The sequence below is a fragment of the Pteropus vampyrus genome, unplaced genomic scaffold, assembly GCF_000151845.1.
Source record: "Pteropus vampyrus isolate Shadow unplaced genomic scaffold, Pvam_2.0 Scaffold16, whole genome shotgun sequence".
NCBI classification, from domain to species: domain Eukaryota; kingdom Metazoa; phylum Chordata; class Mammalia; order Chiroptera; family Pteropodidae; genus Pteropus; species Pteropus vampyrus.
The window spans coordinates 2,471,006-2,484,979 of NW_011888797.1; positions in this window are offsets into that span (position 1 = coordinate 2,471,006).

The window sequence follows — 13,974 nt, forward strand, 5'->3', positions numbered from 1 at the left end:
TCATCCTATGTAACTTTGTGCCCTTTGACCAACATCTCCCCATTTCCCCCACCTCCCCAGCTCTGGTAACCCCCATTCCACTCTTTGCTTTTGTGTATTCGACTTCTTAAGGTTCCATACATAAATCAGATCCTGCAGTTTTTTTCTTCCCGTGTCTGACTTATTTCACTTAGCGTAATGTCTTCCAGGTTCACCCATGTTGTTGTAAAGAGGAGACAGTATCTCCTTTTTTAAGGCTGAATTATATACATATCTCACAACTTGTTAATCTATTCACCTGTTAATGATGGTTAGGTTGTTTCCATATCTCAGGTCTTAAATATGACATGTAACTTGTCCACATATACCCAGCCAGAATCTGACGGGACCAGAACTTGACCCCCAAGCCTTTGCTCTTACCCAGCGTGGTGTATTATCTTGCCCTTCTATGTGTCGTCCAACTGGCATAGAGCTGTGTGCATAACTAGTCTTTGTTGAATTGGGGCTTTTAAAAAACAACAAAGTTCTTCAGAAGAGACAGAGAGAAATCGAATAGAAAATACCAGAAGCAAATTCTCTTCCACCACAGAGTTAGAACATTCTTGAAAGGAGTCTACCTCATTTTCCCATTATCCTTGGCTGAAGGCAATGCCTTTTCCCATTCTGCAAATAAACACCCTTTATGGTGACAGAAACACTACAGATCAACCATGAGGTGGGGGATATTGGTGAGGAAGCAGCTCTGGGAGCATGGCGGCCTCCTGACGAGTCCTCACAGTAGCTCTACTACCATCTGGCCACCTCCCTGCGACTCAGTTTCCAAATTTGTAGAATGATCCATCTGGACTCTATCAGCACTTTCCACGTGTGTCCCTGGAATATTAGCCCTATGAGAAATGTATATAGAAAGTAGGTCTGTTGTCAAATATTAACTGAGAAATTGCATTTCCCTTTGGGAGACACGCAAACCATATTAATGGATCTGAAAAGACCAGCAGGAAAGAGTCCATTTATATAATGTTTACTTAGTGCTTGTTAGCCCAATATTACCTAACCCCTTTTGGTTTCACATAGTAACTGCTTATATCTCTCAGAAGTAATACTCGTATTTGGTGTAAAAAAAAATTAGCTAAATATTTTCTAACGATCCTAACATTCTATAAAGCTATGAAATAATAAGTTGACTTGACTGTAATCTGCCCCTCAGTGTATTAAAGATAGAATCACAATATAAAAATTTTGAGATTTCATTTCCAAAAAATTTAGAGGGTGTTAAGATGACAAGCCAGAGTCTAGCAGTTCGTGCAGCCCTGTGAATTTCCTGAAATGGGCAATAGGGGGCACCAGCGGACTGCAGTTGTGGCCGGCTCGCGCCAAACTTGGCAAGAAAGGGCAAGTTTATAGCCACCAGAGCTATTCCTTTTCCAGCTGAATGGAAAGCTACTGAGAGCCAACTCCCTCTCCCTTTTGGATCTCTCTCTCCTTATTTCCTCCTTTGGAGGAAAAATGGGAGAGAATCAAGATAGACAACACAGCACTTTAGCCCTTTACTTTTCTAGATAGAAAACCATATAAAGCACCTTTTTTTCAACTGTTTGTCATTGGCTGTGTTCAATTTGGGACAGCTACATTTGACAGTGGAAGTTCTTGTTGGACTAAACATAGAGCCAAAGAGTTGAAAAAAATTCTTTCATTCACCCATCCTCTCATTTCGAAGAAAAAAGAATTATACAGGTGAAGAAAACTGCAATAGGATATGTTCTTTTTAATTAATATATTTTTTTCTCTAAACTTTGGATGTAAGACTTACACAATAAGACTTTTAAATGATGTGGCAGGCTGTAAGAGGCTTCGGGGTAAAAGGACTATCCATAACTTTTCTCACTTTGCCATTTTCCTGTGAAGAAGCAGGCAGACCTCCGTATCCAAGTCGAACTCAAGAGAATGGAGTGCCTGGTTCTAAGGTGACAATCGTCATTATTTTCCTACATCCTCCCTCATCGCTAATTCTTTTCCTCCCCATACTGCCCCCTATACAGAGCCTCCCACTTAGGAAAGAAATGTTACATAGACTTTAATTATTATTTCTTCAAGAGTAAGTGTAAACAAGATTCAGGAGTATAGAAAGCCCACAGAAACTAATAGAGGTACGGAGAAATCACGTTCCTCCGATAGACATTCTTTTCAGAGGAGCTTTGAGCTTGGAGGGCCTTCTGTATTCGCCTCATCTCATCTTTCATTGTATACAGGAGGGTCCCTGGGGACCAGGGAGCTACCAGCCTGGCCCATTCCCGAACTTCTAGCCACCTGCCCATCGATTTGCACTGGAGTCCAGGTGAGGTTCCAGCACTCACCTCTGCAGGCAGTAAGATGCAAAGCCGTGTTGCATCCCACCCCGACTCTGCATGCTGCGTGGAGCATCGAGTTTTTGACAATCTCCTTTCTGTTCCAGTGAGAACAGTGGAGAAAATGAAATGTGACGAGGAGCTGCTGGACCAGCAAGGGAGGCCCAGTCCGATTCGTGATCCATCTCTACCACTCACCTCTTTCAGAGAGTGAGGCTGGGGAGGGCTGGGAAGCTACTGCCTTAGAATGCCAGGAAGTGCTGAACCATGGAGTTACAGAAGAGGAAGAGATTCATGAGAAAAGGATAAGATGGATATTTATTGAACACCTCCCATATTATTAGATTTTTTTTTTCAACCTCATTGTGACTCTCGAAGCATTCTACGATTTTTTTTATAGAGGTGGGGGGAAAGAGGATCAGAATGATTGATCGGAATGATCAAAAAGAGGATCAGAATGATTTGGGAAATGGGCCCAAATCGCTGAACTGGTAAGCTAGGATTCAAACTCGGGTCTGTTTTGACTGAGAATTTGAACTCAGGTCTGTTTTCACTGCTCGTAACCATATACTACTAAAGTCTTTATTCTTACTTACTGTTTCATCCTGTGACGGTGCTTGATCCATAATCCGTATACGTGAAAGACTTGTTTTTCTATACTCTTCAAATTTGCACAGATCACAATATTCTAAAACCACAGTCGTGTCTGCCTTTCACAATCTTTAGAGCGAGCAAGCCCTTCTTAGCTTCTAACGTAAATCCCCCCCATGCAGCGAGAGCCACAGACTCGGGCTCAGGGAACACAGGGATGGCTACAACGTTGCAGTTAGCAGCAGCTTCCTAGTCCTGGTTCCAAACAGCTTCTGTTAAAAGAATTGCCAATTCAAAACACATGCTCTGCGGTGAAGCCTTGCCCCTACCCCAGACAGTCCACTCTGGGCCCCTTTCACGATGAGCCTGAAATTTCACTCAGAATCATGCCCTGTTGTGCAGATTGTGATCAAGATGAATTGAGTCTTTTCTTGCATCCCTGTTCCTGACCTGAGCCCTGACAGGATCCCTTTTTTCAAAGTCTGTTCTAAGGTTTAATATTTTACGTGACCAGATACAGGACCCATTTACATGTGAGCAATCAGTGATCAGAAAACAAAATTTCTTACATGGAGAATTTGGGCATCCCTTTTGATTCTTTGTAAATAGAAAAGACGTAGGCTGGGAATCCCTTTGCAAAAAATGTCTGTGTGTAAGGCAACATTGAAAAATAGAAAACATAGTAGTACAGCAACTTGAATTTAAGAGTAAGTGAAGGTTTTCAGAAAATGTAGGGAATTTGGAGCTAAAAGGCCTGGGTGTGAATCCTCTCACAGCCCTTTACTAGCTGTGTGATTGTTGGCACATTACTTAACCTCTTTTTCTTAACCTTACGTTTTCTTCTCTGTGGAATGCAAATAATAATGCATAACTCATACAGTTGTTGAAAAGATTCTTGCAAAGTGCTCCATAAAAACTGCAAAGATATTACCGTTAGCACTATTGCTATTGCTGCAGTATTAAAAAAAAAAAAAAGCCTACCTCTGAGTTGAGAGAATAACCTTCAGTCTTGTTTTTGAGGGGCACACTTTTATTCTGGGTGTTTACTATGTGCCAGGCTTTGCATGCTTTGAGTTTCACAAATATTAGCTCATTCCTAATACTGGAAGGTAATTGTTATCTTTAGCATCCTCATTTTTCAACTGAGTCAAAGGAGAGGAGCATATTACCAATAACTCTGAGCTAATAAGTGATTTATCTTAGGCTGTCTAATTCTAGAATCCACGCTCCTGAGCACTAGATCAGTGAGGACTCATCTTGGAGGTGAGTAACAGAAATTCAAAATAACAGTGGTCTAAACTAGACAGACGTTTATTTCTCTTAGGTAAAAGTCCAGAGGTTGATAGTTTAAGACTAGAAATGAGGAAGGGCTCCATGCAGTGTCCCAGTGCTACCAACATGGAGTCTCATCCCCAACATCCAAAACAGATGCTAGAGCTTCAGCTTTACATCTATATTCCAAACAGCAGAGTAGAGGAAGGGATAGGCTAGAAAGGGGATAAAACACGTGCCAGTTGTTTATTGTGCACTGCTCCTGGATGCAGCCATGTATTTCTGCCTATATCTCATTCATCATAGTAGCAGAGTGGCTGGGAAATATAGTCATTATTCTGGACGGCTTTGTAACAAATTAAAAATCGGAGGATTTTATTTCTGAAAGAAGGGGAGAGGTAGTCAGGGGCCAGGGGGATGTATGGAGGAGGAGTGGGAGATGAAGCTGGAGAGCTGGGCAGGGGCTGGGTGATGAGAACTTACCAAGATCCTACAATTCACCACTGTAATCTTTGGGTTCATCTCTTATTTCAGCATTTGCCCAGGGAAGGTCGAGCTGTCTCCTGAAAATCACCAGTTATGGCCATTGACTGGCCCTCTAAAGCCTTGTAATAGGTACTCGATCACAGATTGTAATAGATGTCTACCTTGGTGGTGGACTTGAGGCTGGTTCCAGCCTGAGACCCTTTAGCTCATGAGGTTAAAGTGGGTGTGGGTGGCTTCTGAGTCATGTTTCTAGAGAGTTCAGAGAGACGAGGTGTGGAGGGAAGACCAGGACAGGCTCTGAGTGACCCTCAGATGGCTTCTCTGAACTTCCAGAGAGAGCTTGGATGCCACACACCGGAAAGTCACTCAGTGGTTTCTGAAGCCCTTCTCCACATGCCATGTCACCTGAAACACATAATGACACTGCAACAGGGGTTGTGCTGCTCCCTATTTTGCCAACAAGAAAAATGAAGTCAATATCCTTCTGTGGTGAGGTACTTAACAATGTCTGTTCACAGAAGTGTCATGTGACTTTTATGATTCTTTGAGAAACACCATGCTCAGGATGCTGAGTGATATGGGAAGATCCCATCTAGGGTGGCCAAGGAATCACGAGATTGGAAGCTCCATGATGACTTAGAGTCATGTCTTTCATCGTCACTGCTATATTGCTACCTGGCACATTGTGGTTACTCAATAAGTATTCGGTGAAAGAATGAATGAAGACACTTAAGTATCCAGGCTTCTCGAATTTTATTTCCTCTAGTGCCATGGAATAATCCTAGAATGAGCTCACATTTTTATATGCTTAGTGCCAACAAGGTAGGCAATACATACTATTAAGACCTCCGTTTTAGAGATAAAAATGACTTGCCCAAGGTTATTACAGTGGTAGTAAGAACTAGAACCAGGATTCAAAATTAGGCTCTTAAATATTATATTCTCTTGTTACTCTAATAGAGAATAACTATTCATTCCATGTCAGTAGACTTACCACAGCTCAAATCATTCCCTGTGAAAGTCTATTTCGTAGACATTTAATATAACAGTTAACCTAATACACAGATGTGAGTCCCGTCACTCGACACCAATGTTATAGAAAAGTTCCACTCTGCTTCTTAGACTATTTGCTCGTATTGAAGTGCCAAATTAGATTGGCGGACAGGAACGTATATTGACCTTGAATGTTTACTTGTGAGCACACATCTGTTTTTGTTAATGGAGATGAGGGCAAGGCAATCAGAGTGAATTCTCAGAAGCAGGCATTCTTGACACGGAATTCTCTCTCCGTCTGTGGAGTTTTATCATCCCTCAGGCTGGACCCAGAAGTTTCTGAGCTCTTCTGTTCTTTCAAGAGAGCCATTGTTTCTTCAGGACCTTTAGCTGAAGTTGAACCTTAAGGAAATGTGAGTAACTGCATCAAAAAGACCCCAAGTAGATTTGGAAGAGTAAAATAGCTCTGTGGAGGAGAGTAAATGCCCTCTCTTTTCCAGCAACAAATTCATGGTATGAGAGCTGATCTTTTTTTCCAATCGGCCTTCTCCTATTCCTCTGACCACTTTTGTAACCATGGCCTCAGTTCTGGGGAGGGGAGGGGGCCCACATCGAGAATGGTTCCCATTTCCTTCCATTGCTGGCATTCCTTTATAGAAGATGTAGCACAGATCACATAGGCAAGTGTTACCCCATAACGTGTTTGGCATTAGCAGCCTTTGTTTAGTTTCTAAACACGTTCTTCATTTGTCTTAGGTACAGGTAAGTTGGCTCCTGCACTGAGTGACCACTGTCACACCGGAGCGGGTAGGCCTATGGGTAGTCAATTAGTGGGTTTCATGAGAACTTTGCTTTTTCATTCAGCTACTTTGCCTGAAAGAAGAGTTGAAGACAGGACTATATGGTCCTTGGAGGCGAGCAGCCGTGACTGGGTTTGGGGATCCACCCCATCACCCAAAGTGATGAGAACAGTTGCTGATTCATTGACTGACTGAAGCTACATCCCTGACGTTTGGTGAAAGTAAAGCTTTTTCAAAGAGCAGGATATGAAAAAATAGAGGAGGTGGGAGGTACGAATACAAAGGGTCTTGGTAGTAAGTGTATCCACGAAGTGGTGTTCATAGTCTGCCTTTGTATTTCTTTTCTAACTCAATAAAAATGTTGTGATTTTGTTTCTTGGTTACAGAAGAAATATGATGACTTATGGTTCAATACTTCCATATCTGGTTTCGTAGAGTTTTGACATTTATATGCTTCTAAGAGTTACCCCCTTTGATTTCTGAGATATCTGCTCATTCCATTGGAAAAAGCATTTTGCATTTCATTTAACCTCTTGTCATCCCAGCCAGAACTCTTCATATCCCCATCCCCCACATGCCACACTCAAGCTTTCCCAAATTATAACTCTGCCAAGTAAAGAAACCGGAGGTCTGCATCTTGCCTTCCTGTGTGGGTTTCATGAGAACTTTGACAGAATGTGAGAGCTGGCAAGCAACAGGTGGTTAATTAAAGATTTGAGCGAGAGGGGACCAGTGCCCACTCCAATACCTCTGAGGTAGATTGACCTGAATAAAGCATGTTTGTGCGTGAGAACTGGACACTACCTTCAAGGTTGTGGGAACCCAGGAGGACGTCCCCCTTCAAGAAGGTTTCCCTGCACCCAGCTTAGAGAAACAGGAGGCACCTGCATAGAGCTTCCTCCCTTCACACTGCCCATAGAGGACTCCAGGGTCCTCACCATCCAAGAGAGGGAAAGGAAACTGGGAAGGATATCTGGTATTGAGCTTCTGGCCAATTTTGTCCCCTTGGGCATTAAAGTTGGATTTAATTTACTACAGAAAAATATAAAAATGTTGTCATATACATGCTGAATATTGTTTAAGAATTCTTAACTATTAACAAAATATGAAAGAAAAAGTCAACCTCAAAGTTGCAAAGAAATTAAAATTTCATTGAGATGTTTTTCCCCCTTTAACAACTATAACAACAAAAACCTTTTAGAAGCTCACATTCAAAGATGGTGCTTGAGGGTACAGTGAAATGGGTATGCATAACCAACCTAATATTCATTAGATATATAAATTGGCATGATACTTTTGATTCATACTTGGTAATTATTAAGAGGCTTAAAATTTACCCAGTAATTCTTCCAGCAATCAATTATAATGAAATAATCAGAAACTTGGATAACCATTTATACTCAAAGATATTCGCAGTAGTGTTATTTAGTTATAATAAATGAGATATAACAATATCTCATAAGAAAATAAGATAAGAAAATAGTTGAATAAATTATGGCACATCTGTAAGATTTAAGAGTCATTAAGACTGCAAAAATATGACTCCCTCCCAAATGAAGTTAGATACAGACATATGAATAAGTCTATTAGGGTAGATTATATTATCTTTTCAATTACTCTCTACCCCTTCCCTGTCCACTGCCCCATGAGTTACTGTGCCTCCTGTGGGAGGATTTTATATCTTCACCTCACTGGATTTGGGCTTGGCCATGTGACGTGCTTTGGCTAACGAAACGTGGGTAAATATAACATTTGCCATGTTGGAACAGAAGGTTTAAGATTCATCTTGAGTTTTGGACAGTTATCTAGCTCTTTCCCAGGTATATGCCATGCAGGGGCTGCTCTTTCAGCCTGGGTTCAGAAATGAGAAGACAGAGCCCAGCCAGGTTGTGAAAGAATGGGAAATATATATATTGCCCTCTGCCTCGGGTCCTGGCACAGAGCTCCTAAAACCCTGGGAATTTCTTGGGTGACGACAGTGTCTTTTGTTCTAATGAGGTGACTCTGGGTGGGCTCCTGGATGGGGACTGGTCACCAGAAAGACCAAAAAAACCATGATTCGAAGCTTAAAACTTTCAGCCCCACCTAACATTCTCCAGAGAGGAGAGAGAGGCTGGAAATGGAGTTAAGGTTCGATCATGCCTACATGATGAAGCCTCCATAAAAATTCCAAGAGAACCAGATTCAGAGGGCTTCCGGGTTGGTGAACGCATGGAGGTACTGGAAGGGTGACACGCCTAGAGAGGGCACGGAAGCTCCGAGCCCCTTTCCACATGCCTGGCCCCGCGCATCTCTTCCATCTGGATGTTCATCTCTTCCTTTATCATATCTGTTTATAATAAACTGGTAAACCGTAAGGAAACTTTTCCTGAGTTCTGTGAGCTGCTCTAGCAAATTAATTAAACTTGAGGAGGTGGTGTTGGGAACTTCTGATCTATAGCCAACTAGTCAGAAGCACAAGTGACAACTTGGACTTGAGATTGGCCTCTAAAGGTGGTGTTGGAGGAAGTCTTGTAGAACTGAGCCCTTAACCTGGGGGATCTAATGTCATCTCCAGGTCGGTCAATAGTGTCAGAATTGAATTAAATTGTAAGACATCCAGCTGGTGTCACAGAATTGCTTGGTCTGGAACCCCCCTCCCCAATCTGGTGTTGTGAATGTGGTGGTGGCGTGAATTAAGTACAGGGGAGACCCGCCGGAGAGAGAGTGAGGTTTCCTTACTCGTAGGCCCTGGTGCAAACCACAGCCCACCTCAGTCTCTGTAGAGCACTCAGGGCAGGTAAATCATTGTTGTTGTAAGTCTCTGAGATGCGGGTGGGATAGGGAGGGTTGTTAACACAGCAAACCTCATGAAGAAAATTCCTTTTCTACTTTTAAAAACATATTGAGAATTATGGCTGTCAGTGACTCATAAGTCACCAAATTCTAAGTCCTGCCCACAAAGGATACTGCCCTCTTCTCTATTCTCTCTTTCTCCCTCCCTTTCAGTTATAAGGTGGAATACTTCAAAATCAGGTTGTCCTGAAGTAAGCCAGTTCACAGATCCAAGGCTGCCCTAGTATTCTTCTAAGGGCCACACCCCCATTTTCTGAGAATGTTCCAGTATTCTCGCCTGAGGACAGGTAAGAAACTATTCTTCAGTAAAAGACTAGTTTAGCACTGGTAGAGAGCATGGATGACATGATTCAGAAGTCACCAACCAGCATAGGATCCTCATCATTCTGAATTAAAATAGAATTGTTTCATTCAAAATCTGGCTGAGCATGCTCATAAACCACGTATAGAGAGGTTGATCATTTATATACAATAGACCCATTTCTTCAAAGAAAATGTAGTATTCTTATTATTTATATATTACTGAATCTTCCTTATGAGCCCCGCCCCACTGAGTAACAAGGACACTTACAGTTAAGTATTTCAATGTTCCCTCCCCATCTTGGCCTCCACATGGCCTGTTGGTACTTGGGTTTGCTTACTGTGTTGCTGTGGAAGTGGGCGGGTAGGAACTAAGATGTGTGTGCTAGTCCCATGCTGCTCTTTGCATCTTCACCATCTTCAAAGAAATGATTTCCCTGTGTACCTGGTCACTGGCACCTTCCGTGAACATCTGTGACTAGAATACTTCAGGTCTTCTGTTTCTCAGATCAGACACGTCCTCCTAGTTAACTTGCCTCATCAACAATCTGGGGCTGTATATTTCTTTCAAGTATGGTGGATTCCCATTTGATTCTCAACTCAGGTGGTCTGCCCTGCAGCCCCCATTTTGGCAACCTTCTGCCGAGCTTGCCAGTAGCACTATAGACTACCTTTGTGTCTTTCACTGGGCCCTTGGGAGACTTCTGGACACTCTCCATGCCACATGGAAGTCAAGGGAGGCTGGGCTTAGCTGTACTCAAAGTGGCAGCCCAAATGGGTGGGGAGGGGGCACTCTGTCTTGTTTCAATTGCTGCCTTTGTGCATAAGAGGAAGTATGTGAGCTAGATTTCCTACCCTTGGCTTTGGGTGAAGATCATGGAAGGAAGTGAGCCATAGCCCAAGGGTTGGAAGTGGGGGTTCTGTGGGCTTCTCGAACTGGAACGAGATTCTCTCCTGCTTCTCCCAGAGCCACGCTTGGGCCATATTTGGGAACATATTTCCCATCTGTTTTTCATTTCCTCAGCATAGAATGTGGGAGGTCAGGATCACACAACATTCCCTTCTCATTCCCAAGATGCCTCTGAACTCCCTTCCTTGAATTTTTTGTTCCCATCCATGCTGAATTATTTGAATGGCTCCCAGCACACACCAAGCTATTTCATACTGCTGAGCCTTTGCCCATGCAGTTTTCTCTGCCCAGACTGGCCTTCCAACCCTCATTTCTCTTGAAAAACTTGTACTCTTCCCCCAAAACACTACCCCACACTCTTCCTCCAAGATGCTTACTTCCCATTTGGTACTTCATTAAAGAGATTGTTTGTGTCTGTCTTCATATTGAGACTATAAGGTACCAAGGGGCAAGGGTCCAATCTGAGGTGTCTTTATTTTCCTGATGCCTGGCACAGAAAAAGTGCTCAAAAACTATTGGTTTAAAAAATTAAACCGTGGGTAAAGGGTACATGTTATCTGTCTGAATTATTTCTTATAACTGCATGTGACTCTATAATTGTCTCAAAATAAAAAACATTTAGTTAAAAGAAAGCCCTTAACGAATAGGGCCAATTATTCTCTAAAGCTCCCTCTTTGACCCCGGTAGAAGACCAGAGTCCAAGATGAATGCAAGGCCTTTACAAAGTTGCCATTTCCAAATGGAGGATGGATACTTCAAACTATAGTAGGTGGGTGCCCTGTACCCCACCTGTCCTTGGAACTATTCAGTCCTGAAAAGCTTTGAGGGAAGTTGAGTCACCTGTTGGTAAAAACAAATTATACCAGTTAATGAAAGACACCCATCCAGGCAGATAAATTAGGAAAGTGGCCTTCTCTAGGCTTTGAGGGTGGACAATATCTGTGCGTGGAATGAAAGTATGACATCCCTTCCTCTGGGTGCTTGCATGCACACAAACAGGCCGAGAGAGGAGTGTAGGCCATATTTCAGCACCCTCTCTCTTTCTGGGGATGTACCAGGGTTGTCACTTTTTTGGACCTGAGGACAGATAAGAGACTATTCTTCAGTGAGAGACTATTTTAGCACTGGTAGCGAGTATGAATGACATGATTCAGAAGTCACCAACCAGCATAGGATCCTTATCATGTATAAGGCCTAACCTGGACACAGCAGCCCAGACCCAAGTAATTTCCCAGGTTTGCCTTTTTCCTTCAAAGGGCCAGTGGCCATGTTTCCATACACTTGGAGTATCCAATCATGTTGAAACATTACCGTGGACGTAGCAAAAACAGCATTTTCCGTTAATTTTTTTTTTAACGAAGGTGGTGTAAGTGAGGTTCATTTTCCACTAAAATTAGTTTTCCTTTAGTGAATATCCCCTCCTTTTGGATTTGTTCCTAGTGAAAGTTCTTATCAGATACGGTCATCTGGGGGAAGGTGGGCTTTTTTTTTCCTTGAAGAGTGAAAGCAAGGGTCCAGGAACAAGTTTGGAGCCCCTTTAAGAAGTGGCCCTATGGGACTTTGCTAATCAGGCAGAAGTATGCACCTTAGTTAAAATTATAACTTGCTGCCTGGAGTGGGGTCGCAGAAACAGCCTGCCAAAGTCTATTCTTACCTGACATGCCTTTAAGTGCATTAGTATCTATTATTGCCTTCGATCTCTTTTCCACAAGCCTGAGAACCTGTGGTTAGAGACCTTGAGTTCTTCGCACCTGAATGCTGGCTAATTTCCTGCGGTCTGATGCTGTTACACCAAGGCGGCACAGACACACACCTGACTAGCGACATGCAGAAGAAAGTAGAATATGGTTTCCTGGGGAAGCTTCTACCTACAGAGGCAGCAGAACACATGGATACCCTGGGCTGCCATTGTCTGACAGATAGAAGTGTGCTCGACCAATCACAGCTGAGTGTGTGCCAGAGACAGCTCAAGAGGAAGGACCCTGTCCTGTACTGCTTTACAGATTTATAGGAAAAGAGTGGCAGAGAACATCTGGTATACTATATAATACTGGGAATTCTCAAGTTGAGGAAGCAGTCTTGCTCAAAGATGGAACCTTCAGAGGTCAGCTTCTGGCATCAGCCTGATCTTTCCTTGAGCGAACACAGACTTGCTCAACCAGCCTCTTGCTAAGCTACCAAGAGGGCAGCTGGGATTTGTCTCTTCTCTGGCACCAAGTAGGTAATTAGGCACTCACTGAGTTTGGAATACACAGAACTATTATCATTAGGAGGAAACTCATGTTTATTTCATTTAAATTTGCTCTCCGCCCACGTGCCAGCTATGGTAAAGCCCTCAGGGGTAGATGAGCAGGGTGGAACTTTCTGTGCCTGCCCACTTCACAGGGAAGGGAGGGGGCAGATTAGCTACCATGGGTTATTTGTGCTTCTAGATTCCTGGAATGGCAATCAAGTGAACTTCTCTCAGCTGCTGGGTAGAAGAGGTAGCCACTGGAGAGGCACAGGTGCAAGGGAACCAGGTGGGCACAGCTTTCTGCCCTGCATCACGGCTTGGGCAGAGTAGCCTCCACTATGCCTGGGAGAACCTCAGGACCACTCTGGGAGAGGTCTAGTTAGGTGTGGCAGTCATGCTGTCCCAGTCAAAACATCCCAGCCTGTAGCAACCATGTGATGACTGTCGAATGCTCTTTTGGAGATAAATACTTGAAATCAAGGCTATCTCAAAGGGAAAAACAACACAGGATCCACCAGAAAGTTGGCTTTTCGTCTGTGTGTGTGAGCTCCGAAGGCCCAGCATCCCTGGAAGTTCTAGGTCTGGGCTTAACATGGAGCAGGATAGCGCTCCCACTGTAACCAAAGAAACGGGCTGAGTTGGGAGGAAGAGTCTGGACCACGAGATGGCTGGGGGCTGGACGATGCTCCTGGGGAGAAGAAAGCTTCATTTCCTTTCACAGGCAGTAAGAAGCACTGCAGTTTTAGAAGGCAAAGGATGTGGTTCTGAGCATTGGGCAAGCCTTTTTTGTTTTCCCTCCCTCAAATTGAAGAGACTCTCAAGGTGGGCTGGATCTGCAACCTTGGGCTGGATCTGTGACCTCCGGATGATGGTTGGACCCATGAACTTGCCATGCCAAGGATGAGAAAATATAGCCTTCTCTGTCAAAGGTCATTGTGGCCTATCTACTCCTACTACTACTGGCTATTAACCAGGAACTCTGCTGAAAGCTGTACAAGGATTTTTTCACTTAACCCTCAAAATAACCCCATGAGGTTGAACAAGAATTTTCAGCTCTTTGTTCTGCTTCTGTAGATATGCTTGCCTCATAGGCCATGGGGCAGGGTGACCTAAAAATTAACTAAAGACTCATTCTCCCTTTTGCTTGTTCTGTCTAAACAACAAATGTAACTGCCTGCAACCCATAGCAACTCTCGTGCTTTGTAACTGTCTGAGGACAAATTAACCAAT